Source organism: Schistocerca gregaria, chromosome 1 (genome assembly GCF_023897955.1).
Source record: "Schistocerca gregaria isolate iqSchGreg1 chromosome 1, iqSchGreg1.2, whole genome shotgun sequence".
Taxonomy (NCBI): domain Eukaryota; kingdom Metazoa; phylum Arthropoda; class Insecta; order Orthoptera; family Acrididae; genus Schistocerca; species Schistocerca gregaria.
The window spans coordinates 892,359,853-892,377,358 of NC_064920.1; the positions used below are offsets into that span (position 1 = coordinate 892,359,853).

Sequence of the window (17,506 nt, forward strand, 5' to 3'; positions counted from 1 at the left end):
TTGTAATAATAGGGGGTCGTTAAGTTTCACATAAAAACTCCGAAAAACTACTAATGAAATCTTTCACAACAACAAAAATGTATGGCGAAGACTGTTTATCACGTACCTAAGTTTTTGGTTCAAGCGTTTCCAAGGTGGTTAAGATGTTTATGACTCTCTCCCGAGACGCCTTTCAACATCAAAAATTGATGAAAATATGGAAAAAGTAGGAAATTGATTCGATTTGATTGTTAGTTAAGTATTATATCGATTGCTACAACCTTAAGAATTAACAAAGAATATATTGCAAATTTTATACGAGAGGATTGTGTGCCAAACTGATGCGGAAAATTCTCATGATCGAACAAAAAGGTGCTCCTGAAAATGTTTTTACTGACACTATGAATACCACTGAAAATATTTGTAATTTCATGGAAAGAGTGGTAACATATGACAATCTTTTCTTTTCACTTACGATTCAGAAACTAAGCGTCAATCAATGCATTGGAAGGTACCAACTTCACCGAGAACTAAGGAAGCTCGAGCGAACAAATCAAAGTTTAAAGCGATGATAATTTTTTCGATATTCATGGAATTGTGTATCTTTGCTGTGTTCCTGAAATTTTGGAAATTTGTGGTAAGGTCTCACGGGATGAAGCTGCTGGGGTCATCGATCCCTAAGCCTACACACTACTTAATCTAGCTTTAACATAAGTTATGGACAACACACGCACACCCTTGCCCGAGGGAGGGATAACCTCCGACGGGGGAAGCCGCACGGACAGTGAGAAGGCGCCTCAGACCGCGCGGCTGTGTCCCTGGAGTCAGCATTAGTCTCTTGAGACTCTTGCTGAACTCCATGAGAAAAGTAGAACAACCCGAAGTGTGGAAGAATAAGTCATGGGGGGGGGGGGGGGGTTCTGCATGAAGACAATGCATTGGCCCATACCGTATTGTCTTAAGATGTTTCTAGCGAAGTGCCACCATATTCGCCTGACATAGCACCGCGTGACTAATCTATTCCCCGAGGGTAAATCTTCATTAAAAGGACTGAAAGAAAAATCAGCACATGTTATCAAGGGGCTCACAGATCAAGATTTCCAGCACTTTTTCCATGAATGGAAAATTTGCAATTAACGTTATAGCGATAGAGGAGGGGAGTATTTGACGATGACAAGTAAATACAGATGTTTTTGAAATAAAATATTTACAGCAATAGTCCCGTTATTTTGTAGCCGCAAGTCGTATATCGTATTTATGACAGCTCTGGAAATCTATGTATAGGAAGATAGGAGAGAACCTCTTTCACCAAGACAGTATTTCTTCAAACCAGTGGTTTGATTTCCTGTCACTAGTGTGGGCTGTCCAGGTAGCAGCTTTCATTTCTTGTGGGAATTTTCCCTATAACGAAGTAGCTATTTTATAATACTGGCTCTCACATCAATTAAATTAACTAAAATGACAACATTCAAACCTACAGAAAGCACAGTGCTCAAAAAAGTACCTGAAAAATTTTAACTAGTGAAACATACCATGAACAGAGTGATTCCGTCTACATCCGTAATGTGTTTAAAAAGTTGAAGTAATTCCCTGGGTAAATTCTGTGTCTTGTGAAAACGATCTCTCACAGTAATTTTTTAGAGTTACAGTAAATAAATTCTCTCCATCTTTCGCAGCCTCTGCAAGGAGGAAGCCTCGTTAAATAATTTTGCGTCTACTCTGTTGAGAAACTGGAATAGCTAGTAGTTCCTGCAAAACTCTCAAGCATAGTTTTGAATGGGAATTTTCGCCTAGTTTACCTTTTCCGGCAAGATTTAATGGGATTGCATATAATCACAGGTGTCTCATTATGAGGAACTTTCCCTGCACCTATGATGTGTGAAGTCTGTTGTACCATGCTATGAAGTGGAAAGATAGCAAGAAGAAAGACCGAAGCGCACAGATCAGCAGGTGACAGTGAATTTAGGCGGCCGCGCATTCAGAACAATGGGATGGAATCACCAGCGTTCTGCACGGAAATGTGTTTCCCCCCAGTATCAGTGTATTGTGCGGGAGATCTGCGTCACACGAAGAAACTTTTAAATCAGTTACAGGTAGAAATTTGCCCTGTTCAAAGCCTTTTCTTCTGAAAAATGCTTTCGTCTTAATAACGAGTGCCTGCAATACTGTCTGCCCGCCGCATTTCTTTTACAACGGAGGATATTAGTGGCGACTCTTCCTGTGTTTTGGTCAAGCCCGCACTAGAGGTCAGTAATTAGCTTCTTATACTTACTTTTAACTCGCCAGTCTCCGACACGGGCCATTCAACCATAAACTCGTGGAAGTCTTGTCGAGAACGAGTAGACTCTACCGAGTGTAAAAAAAAAAGCGAGGGCGTACACGAGTTTGCAAGTGTAACTGAAAACTCATGGCACTGCCATTCCATTAGTAACCTTTGGACCCGATAGTTATTGTATATCAGTACAATGGGTGTCCCAGGGATGTTGCGACAAACGGCCGATGTGTTGTAGTGGGTGTCTTCAGGAGCAAATCGAGGATAGGAACCAGTGTTTGGAACAGTCATCCGAAATGCTACATAGCGTCGAAGTTTTCGGCATCGGCGCCTGCTACTAGGTCTTCCTTCGGCAGCAAACGTGATTCTGTACTCTGACGGACCATAGGCGGAACGTCTCGCTATTTTGTTTGTTACTCAGAGGTCGCGACCGATCGCCAAGATCGCCAGTGGAGAAGATGCAGATAGCTGCGGCTTCGACAGGCCCTGTCTTCCATGATTGTGATGCTCTGTTGCCTTAGTGGATGACGGTTTTGGACACTGGTTCCTATCCTCTATTTGTCCCTAAAGACACCTTCTACAACACCTCACACACACACACACACACACACACACACACACACACACACACACACGACAGTACAAAAAGGCAGGAATTGGGATGAAATATATTCTCTAAACGGCGATTAATTACTAAAATGAATTTTCATGAGTCTTCGAAAAAGCTACAGAAACGAATGATGAACTGCACAACTCGCTATTAGCTATTAAACCCAAGGGACAGAACAACATTGATCCCTACACCCTTTATCCAACTGACGGAGCATATTTGTTCTCTCATGGAGGTGGAATAAACAAGACCACAACAATTTTGTTTGCATTGCACATATTTTGCATGTTCGTCGGGAAAGCGGACTGCAGCATCGAACCTTTTCTGGACACCAAGCTTCCTGCAATGGAGCGTATTTGCAGTTTTAAGCATTACATCATTTGATTTTTGCCTTACACTCTCCTAGCATCACAAAACACAGCTTCGTTAGAAGCAATCTCATCCCGACAATCAGTCACTTTACCCCGCCAGTGTTAACTTGCAGTAACAACGTGCAGTCAGCTGCCGCACAAAGTCACGACTTGCCTTACGACACTGCACGCTTCGGTGAGAGAGAACGAGTCGACAAGTATGAAGCGATCGCAGCGCCACTCTCCTCAGACTCGTCATACGTCTGATCTACAGAAGGAAGAAAGAAAGAAAGCAATACAGCACTGATTTCACACCGGCGCCTTGATTTCTAAGGTATGCAACCCGCAACATTACACTCTTAATCGCCCCGTTCCTCATCTACTGTCCGCACACGAGCGATCGATGAAGTATGCGGCGCGCTGTGACAGGCAGCTGATTGCAGGTTACGGTAATGTCAGGCTACAGCTGCCGCGCCAGCCATTCGAGTTGAGTAATGAATGAATGAGCGAATATGTGTGTGTGTGCGCGCGTCTTGCCACGCAGCCAAGGCCGCTGGTAGTGACCTCCGCTGCCCGGTGTGCGTGACGTAGCTGCACTCACGCGGCCGCCAGCCGACAGCCGTGTCACGGCTCGGCGAGCACCACTCCGCTTCATTTCTCCGTACTCCAGGTTGCGTGTGGCGCGCCCGATTGTTTTCTCGTGGAGGTCGCTTTCACCTCCGTCCCAGCTAGAGGGCTCTATGTGGTCCGGCGTCCGAAAAACTATTTTACTGTTTTCGTGGGGATATGTGCGGAGCATTTCGTGCAACGACTAAATCACGCGATATGCGAGCTGCAGAATGTTTTTGCAAGGTGAATATGACAAAATGGCTGCCTCCTATGTTGGGAGGACCTGCCAATATGCAAAACAGTGGCGCGCTAGTTGCGCAGCGTCGGTCAGGAGCTATCCCAAACTTTTAAGGTTAATGAAAAAAAAGCCCACTGTAGAACAAAATTATAGTTGTCTTCTACATCTACATTTATACTCCGCAAGTCACCCAACGGTGCGTGGCGGAGGGCACTTTACGTGCCACTGTCATTACCTCCCTTTCCTGTTCCAGTCGCCTATGGTTCGCTGGAAGAACGACTGCCAGAAAGCCACCGTGCGAGCTGTAATCTCTCTAATTTTACATTCGTGATCTACTTGGAAGGTATAAGTAGGGGGAAACAATATATTCGATACCTCATCCAGTGAAAGGGTACAGTACCGCCCGACATTGAAAATAGGCACAACATTCTTCGTTATTCTTGTCAAAACAACATATTTTTTTGTAATAATAACTCAATTTTACTTAATACACCGAAGCCAGATACCAGTGTAGGAAAGAATGATTACTTGATCACATGTGCACTCCCACAAATTAAATCCCTATATCCAGTTTGGTGAGATCTGTGAAATGAATGAATATATGGTCGTCTGCTAACTGCAGATAGTGAATGTGCAATATATGATCATCTTTGAGACGGTCCTTTGGTCACTTTTGGTGGAACCAAAGAAATGAAATTTACCTGAGCTTTGAGCTCCTGAAATGTGGCTGACCAGTACGGTAGCAAGGTGCTCCCCCACTTTGGCAGAGGTGCGAGATGACCTGAAGAATGGCCACGTTTCAGCACTCTGGCGCTGGATCTTGTGTTGGTAAGATCTGTCTTAGGTGTGCTCCATAAAGAGAAAAGAGTGGAGAAAATGATATGTATGTGAAATATTTAAGAGTAGTTTGGAATAATTATTTCTCTATTTCAGGAACTTTTGGGGGGAGAATTAAATGACAGGCAGGTAATATTAAGGGGATCGTAGTAATCTTCAGAAGTGACCAACGGTCACAGTGAAGCCACGTGTAGCAGTAAGTTGAAATACTTGCGAGCGCTAGTACTAAGTCGGAACAGTTGCGAGTGCTAATACTAACTTGAAATACTTCCGAGTGCTAAAGTTAAGCTGAATTACTGGCGTGTGTACTATAAGTTGGAAATATTTAAGAAATGGCGTGTGCAGGACTTGAAATTAGAGACGAGTACTTCCACATGGTGAGTACTGTGTGAGTCTCAATCTGTGTATGAGACAAAGGATAAAGAGAAGTACTCGTCCATGGTATCAGTTGAAGACTCGCATGTGTGACGAATATGTTCTTAATATTGCTTTGCGTGTTATGTTTCCGTGTGACGCTGGATTCAAACTCTAATACTCAGAGTGAAGCAAGGTGAGTCAGCCGTCTATCCAGCAACGCCACTTGGCTTGCATTGCACAGGAAGACGTGCATATATCCTCCAGAGTTCGTAGTAGGAAAGAAAAGTTACGGAGTGGGACAGTGTCGTGTGAAACTGGGATGAATGCTGATGGAAGTGGGAAAGCTGAAAGTAATGTGATTCTAGCGTTGTGACTATTCTTTGTGATGTATGTTGCCAGTGCGATGTATTTCATGAAATTTAAGTATGTGTGGTTGGAATGGGAGAGTAACAAGATAGTTTCAGAGGCAGTGGGTTATGCATGTTCCTTTTTGTACCGCTCGGTCTGGAGTAAATTTTCGTGATGATGAGTATGAGAGTCGAAGTGTGAGATATAGCAAAAGATCCACCATGCTATCCAGAAAGTGCACTGTAGCGTTAGATAATTACGAGACCATAAGATAGAGAATCACCAATGTAAAGCCATGCTCACTGGGCGGAGTTTCTCATGTGTAATTATTGTAAAAATGTAATAATAGAATAATAGAATTTATCGGAATAAAAAAAGATAGTGAAAAGAAAAAGATTGGTGGCCTTGTTCTTCAAATAGTGTGTAGTCATGATATCCAAAGTTTATAATGTGTGCGCCATTCACATGCAGTGCGATGGCCACGTGTTGATCAAAGCCGTTGGGTAAGAAAGAAAATGTGGTATTGCCAGAGCGTAGTGAACAATCAGTTGTGTAAATTCCTAACAGTCAGATGTGCGTTATCCGTTTCCGTTGCGTAATATTCAGACATGGGAATTATTTGTAGCTTAATTGTGAGTACTAGAGCTCATAATCAGTCAATGTTGTTTTGCGATAAGTAAGAATAAATCCACTCGCTTGGCAGAGCACTTATCTCGCCAGAAACGCACCCTTTCGAAACCTAGACAGCAAGCTACACCGCGATGCAGAGCGCCTCTTGCAGAGTCTGCCACTTGACTTTGTTAAACATCTCCGTAACACTATCACGCTTACCAAATAACCCTGTGACTAAACGCGCCGCTCTCCTCCGTCAACCCGATCTGGTACGGATCCCACACTGATGAGCAATACTCAAGTATAGGTCGCACTAGTGTTTTTTAAGCCACCTCCTTCGTTGATGGACTACATTTTCTAAGGACTCTCCCAATAAATTTCAACCTGGCACCCGCCTTACCAACAATTAATTTTATATGATCATTCCACTTCAAATCGTTCCCTACGCATACTCCCAGATATTTTACAGAAGTAACTGCTACCAGTGTTTGTTCTGCTATCATATAATAAAGGATCGTTCTTTCTAGGTATTCGCAATACATTACATGTCTATGTTAAGGCTCGGTTGTCACTCCCTGCACCAACTGCCTATCCGGTGCAGATCTTCATGCATTTCGCTACAATTTTCTAATGCTGCAACTTCTCTGTATACTACACCATCATCCGCGAAAAGCCGCATGGAACTTCGGACACTATCTACTAGGTCATTTATATATATTGTGAAAAGCAATGGTCCCATAACATTCCCTGTGGCACGCCAGAGTTTAACGCCTGTAGACGTCTCTCCATTGAGAATAACATGCTGTGTTCTGTTTGCTGAAAACTCTTTACTAGGGCACAACTAGGAGCTAATTTCCTGAGGTTTTGAAGAACAAGTCTTGTAAGTGATATCTGTCATTGTTAAAGGACTACTGCAATCTGTTTCTCGAGCTCTGCGTAATTTTGCAGATCATCGGTTTCTGATTGTGGCCTACTTCAACGCGTGTTGCATGCTCCAAGGTTCATAGGGACCTGGGTCAATGTTTACACACATCACTCTTTAGGCAGACCAATAGAAAGTAATCGTACGGAGTTAAACCCGGCGAGCGCGCGGGCTATGTAATGTCCCCGTGTCGGGAGATTAAACAATCGGGAAAGATTTCCCTTCAAACAATACTGGAATTTCTAGCAGTGTGTGTCGTGGCTCCATCTTGCTGAAACGCTAGTCCCGGATACATTTGTTGAAGTTTTGGTTCAAAAAAGCTGTCTCATCAAGTTTACATATTACTCAGAATTGATGCTTCTAACTCTCAATGATGCCTACACAACTGATTGCATACCAGCGTGTTAATTTTTCACTGTGTAGAGGCCTCTCGTGAATTATACGATGTTTCTCACCACTCAAATAACGCATATTCTGCTTGTTAGCACATATGGAAATCTTTAAGAGCGCGTTGTCACTCAACAAGACATGCTTCTTGAGGCAAATTTTGAATCAACATTCCATATGACGACAATCGAATTTGCCAGTTCCGTTGTGGCAGTTCTTGAACTGTGACCATGTTGTGTGGATAGGAGTCAAGATCAGTGGAGAATCTGACACACTGAGACTAGAAAGCACTGGGGCGGACGCATGCTTTGGGACGAGAACACTCAGACTGCGAAATCGTCTTTCTTAACCACTAGGTATTTTCTGTGCTCTTACTTTTGCGTAACACTGCCCCACGCATAGAACTTCTCCACCCATGACAGAATCTATTTCCAGTCAGCAATAACGTTATTAGGAGGTGTACGATACCATCGTGTATCTCACACTGCACTGCAATAATAGACCCGTTTTAAGAAAATTACCTTTCGACGGCGAAAGCGCGTTGCTCGTTGGACCAAGCAATATTTACGACAGACAATGGCACTAACCGACACTTCCACTCCTACTAAGTGACTGGAATCCACCCAACCATTCCTGTATTATAGTTCCTTCCACGATTTTGCTTGCTGAAGTACTCTATGCGTGCACATTTATCCAGTTTCTTCCAGATGCTGATCACTTGTCGATCTACCGCAATTCGATAGCCAGTTGTGCAACTGTGGAACATCAAATACCGGGAAATCTGACCGATGCCACCGACATCCGGCTGTTCTCTCGAAATTTCAACAAAATGGTTCAAATGGCTCTGAGCACTTCTTAGGTCATCAGTCCCCTAGAACTTAGAACTACTTAAACCTAACTAACCTAAGGACATCACACACACACACACACACACACACACACACACACACACACACACACACACACACACACACACACACACGCCCGAGGCAGGATTCGAACCTGCGACCGTAGCGGTAGCGCGGTTCCAGACTGAAGCGCCTAGAACCGCTCGCCCGCTGCGGCCGGTCCCAAAATTTAAATGGAGTCTATACGCCGGGAAAGTTTTAAATTTCACATCTGTGGAACAGCTTGCTTCAAAGGGCGTAAGAACTGTATGAACCGTTTTTTCAAGAGCATAGGCACATACTTCGGAAGTCATGAGGTGCTACATTGCGCACAATTTACATTGTCTGTGGGTCTAATTACACGCTCAGTCCATAGTTTGAGTTGATTTCCAATTCTTGAGGCATCTTACATGTTTGACTACGAGAGAACTGCCGAAGTTCACCAAAATATTCAGACATAGGCGAGAAATAACTTACCAAAGCTATTGCAACTAGTTTTTAGAAGCAACGAAATGGTGGCGTTAAGTAGTTTGTATTGTAAATAGAAGAGCGGACCATATCTATCTGTCAGGACGGGATGTCTTGCAGTACGATAAGACGGTTCTGACAGTGAGTTATGCAACGACGCTTCAGTGACAACCTTGGGCGTTAACTAACGATTCTACTTCTGAGATTCACGTACGAACTAAGCACGAAAGTCTTAAGAATTTGGTCACCTCTATTATTGCCATCGTCTCCCCTTCCTAGGAATTGTGCAGCGCTATGACTGTCCAGTTGGGAACACAACACAGGGGCAGCGGCGCTGACTGCACACGGCTGTGTCGGCGGAACGGTGCCGGTCGGTCTGGTTCGTGGTGCCTGCAGATAGTGCTGGGTCAGTGCCTGTGCGCTGTATTCTGGGATTTGTACTTTAACCGCCAGGTGAAACACTGCTCTGCATTACTGAAGTTCAGTTTAGTTGTCTGAGTCATCCTACAGTGCACATGGAATGTTATATACCTTAATGCACGTACTGCAGTATAGAGGCAGTGTAATGGCGGTTTCCTGTTGATATTACTCAACACATTACTTCCATTTGTGTTTCTTTTTAAATATTTATTTGCTTGAAATTTCACTTGAGCACACACATTCTTACGGTTTCGTTCTTGTGTAGACCGTGTAGAATCCTGTGCCTTCGACTGCGCGCGCGCTCGCTCGCCCGCGCGCCCGTGTGTGTGTGTGTGTGTGTGTGTGTGTGTGTGTGTAATATTAAACACACCTTCATCTCTCTCCGTGCCCACCTATTCCTCCCTCTCTTTACATCATCCAACCTCTGTCTCTTCCTTCCACTCTCTCTCTTCATCTCGTCTCCCCCCTCTTTTTCCATTACCTCTAACCCCTCCCTGTTATCTTCTTCCCCTCTCCACCTGACCATACCCTCCTCCTGTGCTACCTTTCCAACTCTACTTCCTCCTCTTCCTTTTCCACCTGCTCACTTCCCTCTACATCTCTAGATCTCCCACCAGTCTCTATTTCCCCTCCTCCCCTCTTTGTGTATCCCCACCTCTGTCTCAACCTATTCCTCAGCATATGTGACCCCAACAGTACAGTTCAATGAAGCAGCCCAATACTACTACTACTACTACTACTACTACTACTACTACTACTACTACTACACACCTGTCATGCAGGTCAGCCTATATGTTTGGACCCGAGAACCGTTTTTGCCCCTAGACATTCGGCTGCCCTGGAAAGCAATTTGCCTGTGCAGGCCAATGCTGTTAGACAATATACTTGTATGCAGGGCAGCCTACTAGTCAGGAATGCTAGAGGGGGGGGGGGGGGGAGGAGAGGGAAGTTTTGCACATAACTCTGCTCCTACTGGAGTTAGGAGATTATAAACCCTACAGTACTTGGTTCAAATGGCTCTGAGCACTATAGGCCTCAACTTCTGAGGTCATTAGTCCCCTAGAACTTAGAACTAATTAAACCTAACTAACCTAAAGAAATCACACACATCCATGCCCAAGGGATGATTCGAACCTGCGACCGTAGCGGTCTCGCGGTTCCAGACTGCAGGGCCTAGAACCGCATGGCCACTTTGGCCGGCCATACAGTACTGATGCACACGCATTTCTGCTCCAATTTTGGTTGAAATCCATCCAAGGATTTGGGAGGAGATGCTGAACATGCAGCCACTCCCACACGCACCTTTACACACTACTAGCCATTAGAATTGCTACACTAAGAAGAAATGCAGATGATTCATTGAACAAATATATTATACAGAACTGACATGTGATTACATTTTCACGCAATTTGGGTGCATAGATCCTGAGAAATCAGTACCCAGAACAACCATCTCTGGCCGTAATGACGGCCTTGATACGACTGGGCATCGAGTCAAACACAGTTTGGATTGCGTGTACAGGTACAGGTGCCCATGCAGCTTCAACACGGTACCACAGTTCATCATGAGTAATGACTCGCGTATTGTGACGATCGAGTTGCTCGGCCACCATTAACCAGATGTTTTGAATTGGTGGAGATGTGGAGAATGTGCTGGCCAAGACAGTAGTCTAACATTTTCGGTATCCAAAAGGCACGTACAGGACCTACAAGATGCGGTCGTGCATTACCTGCTCAAATGTAGGGTTTCGTAGGGATCGAATGAAGGGTAGCGCCACGGGTCGGAACACATTTGAAATGTAGCGTCCACTGTTCAAAATGCTGTCAATGCGAACAAGAGGTGACAGACGTGTAACCAATGGTACTCCATACCATCACGCCGGGTGATATGCTTCTAATATGCGTCCACCGTGATGTCGCCAAACACGGACGCGACCATTATGATGCTGTAAACAGAACCTGGATTCATCCTAAAATATGACGTTTTGCCATTCGTGCACTCAGGTTCGTCCTCGAGTACACCATCGCAGGCGCTCCTGTCTGTGATGCAGCGTCAATGGTAACTGCAGCCATAGTCTCTGATCTGATAGGCCATGCTGCTGCAAACGTCGTCGAACTGTTCCTGCAGATGGTTATTGTCTTGCAAACGTCCCCATCTGTTGACTCAGGGATCGAGACGTGGCTGCACGATTCTTTACAGGCATGCGGATAAGATGCCTGTCATCTCGACTGCTAGCGATACGAGGCCGTTGGGATCCAGCACGGCGATCCGTATTACCCTCCTGAACCCAACGATTCCGTATTCTGCTAACAGTGATTGGATCTCGACCAATGCGAGCAGCAATGTCGGAAACGTGATGGTACGCATTTCTCCTCCTTACACGAGGCATCACAACAACGTTTCACCAGGCAACGCCGGTCAACTGTTGTTTGTATATGAAAAATCGGTTGGACACTTTCCTCATGTCAGCACGTTGTAGGTGTCACCACTGGCGCCAACCTTATGTGAATGCTCAGAAAAGCTAATAATTTGCATATGACAGCATCTTCTTCCTGACGTTTAAAATTTGCGCCTGTAGCACGTCATCTTCGTGGTGTAGCAATTTTAATGGCCAGGTGTGTATGTGAAACAGACTGTTTCTTAATACTAGGCATCTCATTTATCTTAATACTAGGTATCTGGTAATTGTCATGTGTAATGAAATTGTTATTTACATATATTTGGAATCTATCCAGGTAGCTGCATGCATCAGTACTCCCATTTGTAGGATTTGTGGAGGCCCGTTGACCCCAGATCGAATCCGCCTAGTCCGTTAACAAAGGCCAGTGTGCTGCCCAGCCTCGATGTGGTGTCTAGGCAGTATCCACATATCTGACTGGACGAATTCACGCTTGTTCCCATGTCCTGCCTCAGTTACACAGTCCACAAACATTTAAGAAACTTTTGCGCAACTTCACAAGGGATCACGGGATACACAAGTTCTGTCCAGGAGGTTTGGAGGGTGAGGAGGCTACAGGAAAGGCATCCTGTCACGCTATACCACTAACACTGCCAAATCCAATAATTGACATGCCGACCCCATGAAGATACAGGATAAAGACCAGGAAAAATGAATGTGTACACAGTTGCGGACCCACGACTTCCACGCTCTACCACTACACAGCCTATGCTGCAGTTGATTCCACATTATACAGCTATCCATAGTGGTCTATCATTGCAAGGCTTTTCATCTCTGCGTAACTATTTCAACCTGCATCCATTTGAACATGCTTACTGTATTCAACACTATCTCACTAGTATTGTACGAAATTTGAAAAACTGCTTGATTGATCAAAATCAAGCATTTTTCCTTTCTGTAACCATACAGTACTGAAATATCTGTTTTGCAGTAATTTGAACGAATCTAGAAAAAGCCTGGAACGAGTAGCAGCATCCACCATCCATTGTTCTAGTGCACTTGAGTTTGTGACAATTTTTTCTAACACTAATTTTCGTAACTAACGTCTTTATCAAATTGTTCTACATTTTTGTTTGTTCTGCAATATTCCACAGTACAGCATAACACTTATGCAAATCACAGTGTGCACATCTCAGATTCGTCAGTCGTTCTGGGAGCGTTGCTTAAAATATTTTAGATGGCTCATGGTCACAGGACTTTTGATTGCACGTGGCACAGACCTTCTCGATTAAACATGTAAAATCGACGAAGCCTGCAAACTTCTGAGAACTTTCTCAATTTCTTTCCTAAATCCTTCTGTATCTTCTATTATTTTAGATGTGTTTGGTGCCTCACACGTCTGTGTTAAATGTGGAATATACAGTGCAAGGGTTGGTTGCAAGTTTATCAATACTGTGTGTGCAACACGTATTGGAATGAAGTTCTGCCTACACGTTAGCCAAACGAGTAGCAACTTTTAGGTGATTTTACTCATCTCTGTTACATAGGTAAGTCCCACATTATCTGCCACAGGTATGTTTTACAAGAAGGAAATACCTGCACGATAAATTATAACATAAGTTACATCAGTACCCAACTTGTGGTAACGGTCTACAGACAGTTTTAAAACCTTTTTATCACTCTTATTGAAATAAAATGAATTGTCATTAATGACCTGCGGACATTGATGCATTTCACTGGAGGGAAACTTACCATATAACTTGCAAGTTTCGTTTACTGGAAAAGAGGAAGTAAATTTGATGTTCGTCCACTAGTTGATCTGATAGAACAATTTTGGTCATTTGTTTCGTAATACAGTAGCTTAAATTATATGTCCATATCTCATTTCTCCGGCGAGAAAGTGAAACGAGAGGCGTTGAATCACACTGTCACTGTTTGGTTGTTAATCAACCCTAACATTTGTTTGTCGCCGTCTGCATCATCGATGTGCCCTAGATACTCTTAACGAGGACCGCTCCTGCGAGTTTTTTCTTCCACTGGGAGTTGAGTGCTGGCGGTCACGAAGTACTAATGAAGGCACTGAGGCTGCTACAGTTTGTAAGGTTCATCAGCTCTAACTTCTTGCCGAAATTCTGTGCACTGCAGTCTTGGTTGAGTCCGTAATTCGACGGAGGCTTCGCGGGCGCTTCTGAGCTCGCGCAACCGCCGAATCTGTAGATGTGCCACAGATCTCTTCCTCACAATGGCTTCCCAGTCGCCCGGATTACAGGAATACGCCATCACTTCGGTTTGTGTCTCATGGTCTGCGCGTCGGTGGCATGTTTGACTAACTTTCCTTCCTCCACATCGGCTTACGTTTGTTTATGCGAGTAGCTTCTCAGTTTGGCTACACAATGCTTCATGGATGCCCTACTACAGATTGGCATCTCTGATTTAAAAAACCAGGAGAAAACACTGTCGGCTTCGTTAGCATTCATGGTAGATGAACAGCCACGAACCTCAGATTAATTATTAAAATTGTGTATATCCAGGAAGTGAGTTTTCTACATCAGAAGATAACTATGCATTATGGAAAGGGAGTACACGTGCATGAGAGATGCAGTAGGAGATACCATGCACTGACACTTGCGAAGAGCTTCTAGTTTCTCTGTTTCAGTTGTTGAGAAGGGTAAGCAAGATTTCCTCCGCCAACAAGTGTCACTTTATATGATATGAAGATGGTATCTTATTTTTTGCAGCTGTCAGAGAATGAAATTAAAATGAAACCAGACCTTCAGCTGCTTAGAGGCGTTGATAAATATCAACGGGGACTATTGAAAATGTGTGCTCCGACCGGGACTCTAACCTGGGATTTCCTGTTTACATGGAAGACACTGTCCGTCTGCGCCACCGACGACACACAGGGTAGTGCGACTGCAGTGACCTATCTCTAGTACGCTCCCGGTAAGAGCTACATTAACTTACTGTCCACACACTACATTTGAAGTGCCCCTGCTGACTATACTAATTGCTAGCGGCAGTCAGTCTACTGAGTCCCGTAAGATGGTATCTGTTCTTTCACATTCCTCATTTCGCAACAACATAGATCCTAAACAAAACAAATTTTCAGTATCATTTTATTGTTTTTGGCATGCTGAAACATAATTATTATCTGGTACAAACTGTCGACATACGGACAGAGGCTGACAGTTTCACAGGTTTTCGCACTCAGGTTACCACGTAATAATGACAGTTTCGTAGTCGAAACAAGATTTTTCCTACCAATATGTCGATCGAAATATTGAAGCACTTTTGCAACCTCATTATGGAGACATGGAAACACTATCTGAGCAAAATAATGCAGATGTCCTGGACAATTTTAACGCAAAAACATTTGTCCTTAAAACTGGAATTATCTTGCTAGTCGCTTTGATCTGTACTTAGAAGAGGGCACTCAAATGGCAAGTGGTCTCGAAAAAGACGTAAGACTGACATTGTTCTTGAAACGTTTAGAAACTACCTTTACAAGTCTTAAGACCACAGTGAAATCTTCAGACTCCGTTTTCTTTGAAGTCAATGAGCTCAGGCAACTTGTCTCTGTTTCAGAATGTGTCTCTTCCTTAATAAGATTCTTTTTAAATGCATCAACACAAACTAAAAAAAAAAAGTTTCTTACCTTGCAATGGCTTACTCTGGCCAGAGTGCAGTCAAACACTTAAAATGGGAGCTCTGCTATAAATTCCGAATGTTCCGAATGTCGTTCTGCCACTCATTTTTCCTTCATAAATTTAACAGCGAGTTTTAAATCACAGTCGTACCAGGCATGGTGCTTCTTCTAACCAATGTACTTTGTAGTAATACATAAAGTCTCAATACTCTACATTCAATTTTATCGAAAGCTGTTGCAACTGCCAGTGGAATAACGTGTGCGTATTTAGAAATTTTGCTGTTCATACCACAAATTTCTTCGCGTTGGCATGTCCGCAAATTTAGCCCAAAGTGCTTCTTGATGTACAGAATAATGAAACCTCTCTGTCGATCTTTGCGATTTTTTGCACTTCCGTTGTCAGCTACCTGCAAGTTCCTTTTGCATGATATTTTAATACCGTTTCCACAGCCAAATTGCAGTACCCGTCGCTTCTGTCATTACGATTCATTTTTAAAGGCTTGTGACGACAGATCGCTAGACTGCCCCTTTTTGTGCATACAGCCACTTTCCTTGTGAACGTCCTCCATACCATGAATGAACAAACAGAGAAGGGTAAGCAGCGCTGACACCACGATCCTGCCGAACTGAAGAGAGTTAGGTTAGCGGAAAATGCCAATCGCAATACTAAATGAAATGTCGCGACGTAACGAATCTCTCCGGGAAGGAACGAGGAAAACCGAGAGGCTGAGATTTACCCCACCCACCCGTCCTGAGTGAAGTTTGATACTTTGTGGACGGCTCTGTGTTAAACGGAGGTGACAGACCTGGCTAAGGTTAATTCAGGCCAATAAATTTTGTTTGTTCGAATGAAAATGTGTGTATAATCTTTTCCCTGTTACCTATGAACTATGCTCCTGTTTTGTTATTGCGACTGCGAATGTGAATTACCATTAGCGACGGTCTGCTCTCAGAGACTCCCCTGAAAGCCGTTAGACAGCTCCACGGCTTTAATTTTCGTCTTTTTAGTTGTGAAGGTTAATCCTGTCTTGTGGGTCAAAGTCAATCTCGCGCCCCTTACTTATGTGGATTTGGTAATGTAGCATTGGAGACAATTAATCCGCGTCCGCCAATAAACGTTTCCAATTACCGAGCAACACACCGCAAAATTCGTCTTGCGTGACGCAAACCACGGCTGTGACGTCACGCGATGCTGAGGAAGCTCAGAAGACCCTACGAGTGGGACGTTTCAGAGTCATTCTGATAAGAATGCACTTTAATCATTTAAGATGACACGCTGTCACGCTTCATATGACATCTGTGTAATGCACTGCCATGTATAGAAAGCAGAGAAACGTTTCTGTCGTCACAATAGGGGCACGTGTCGCCGTTTGTGGGCCATCGAGTGCCAATCACTGTGCGCCGTGACGGTTGGTGCCGGACGCCGGTGGATTACGACTGCCTGCCTGCCCGACTGACTGCTGATCCTGGAGGCGAGACAGGCGGCGGCCGTTGCGCAACACGTCGCTAAGGAGTGCCGCGAAAGATAACGGCCGTAGCTGCGCCTCCGCGGAGAACTTATCGCCAATCGCAGCTTCCGTGGAACGGCAGCTTCTTCCTAAGAAGTCCGGGAGCTAAGCAGATAGCGGCTGCTGCCAGAACTGGGTTATCGCTCTCGATATTACAGGCGCGATACTGCGAACGTCTGCTACGGGTGTGTTACAGAAATACACCGACTGGTCATAATTACGCAGAATATACATTGATCAGCAGGACATTATGACCACCGACCTAGTATCGATATGAACTCGTTCAGGCAATAGAATCGTCACATGGCGATGGGGGCAACAAAATATACGGACCCTGCAACGAACTTGTGACGTCACAGTAGTAGGCTTCTCCGCCACACTTCGCGAACGCTCGGGTCCGTGCAGAGTCCACGGGAAATCAATATTTAACTGAAAGGTACCCACTGAAGCTCTCAATTTTGTCGAGTGCTGTCGAGAACTTACTTGCACTTAAACGAGCACTTAATAATCAAACTCTTCTGAAACAGTTACTCGTTCCCAGCCAGAGACTGCTGCTGGCACTCTAAAGACCTGCTGTGTCACGTGCTGTGACGCACGCGCCATGGTCTGTCTTTCTCGTGGGCCTCTCGTGACGAGGAATGACTGCTAGCCAGACAT

The 17,506-nt window shown here is 44.3% G+C and overlaps 1 protein-coding gene across 2 annotated transcripts in view; it reads right to left on the reverse strand.

Annotated features, from left to right (window-relative positions):
- LOC126273757 (G-protein coupled receptor Mth2-like) overlaps positions 1–17,506 on the reverse strand; it is a 114,634-nt gene that overhangs the window by 75,066 nt on the left and 22,062 nt on the right. The window lies entirely within an intron of this gene.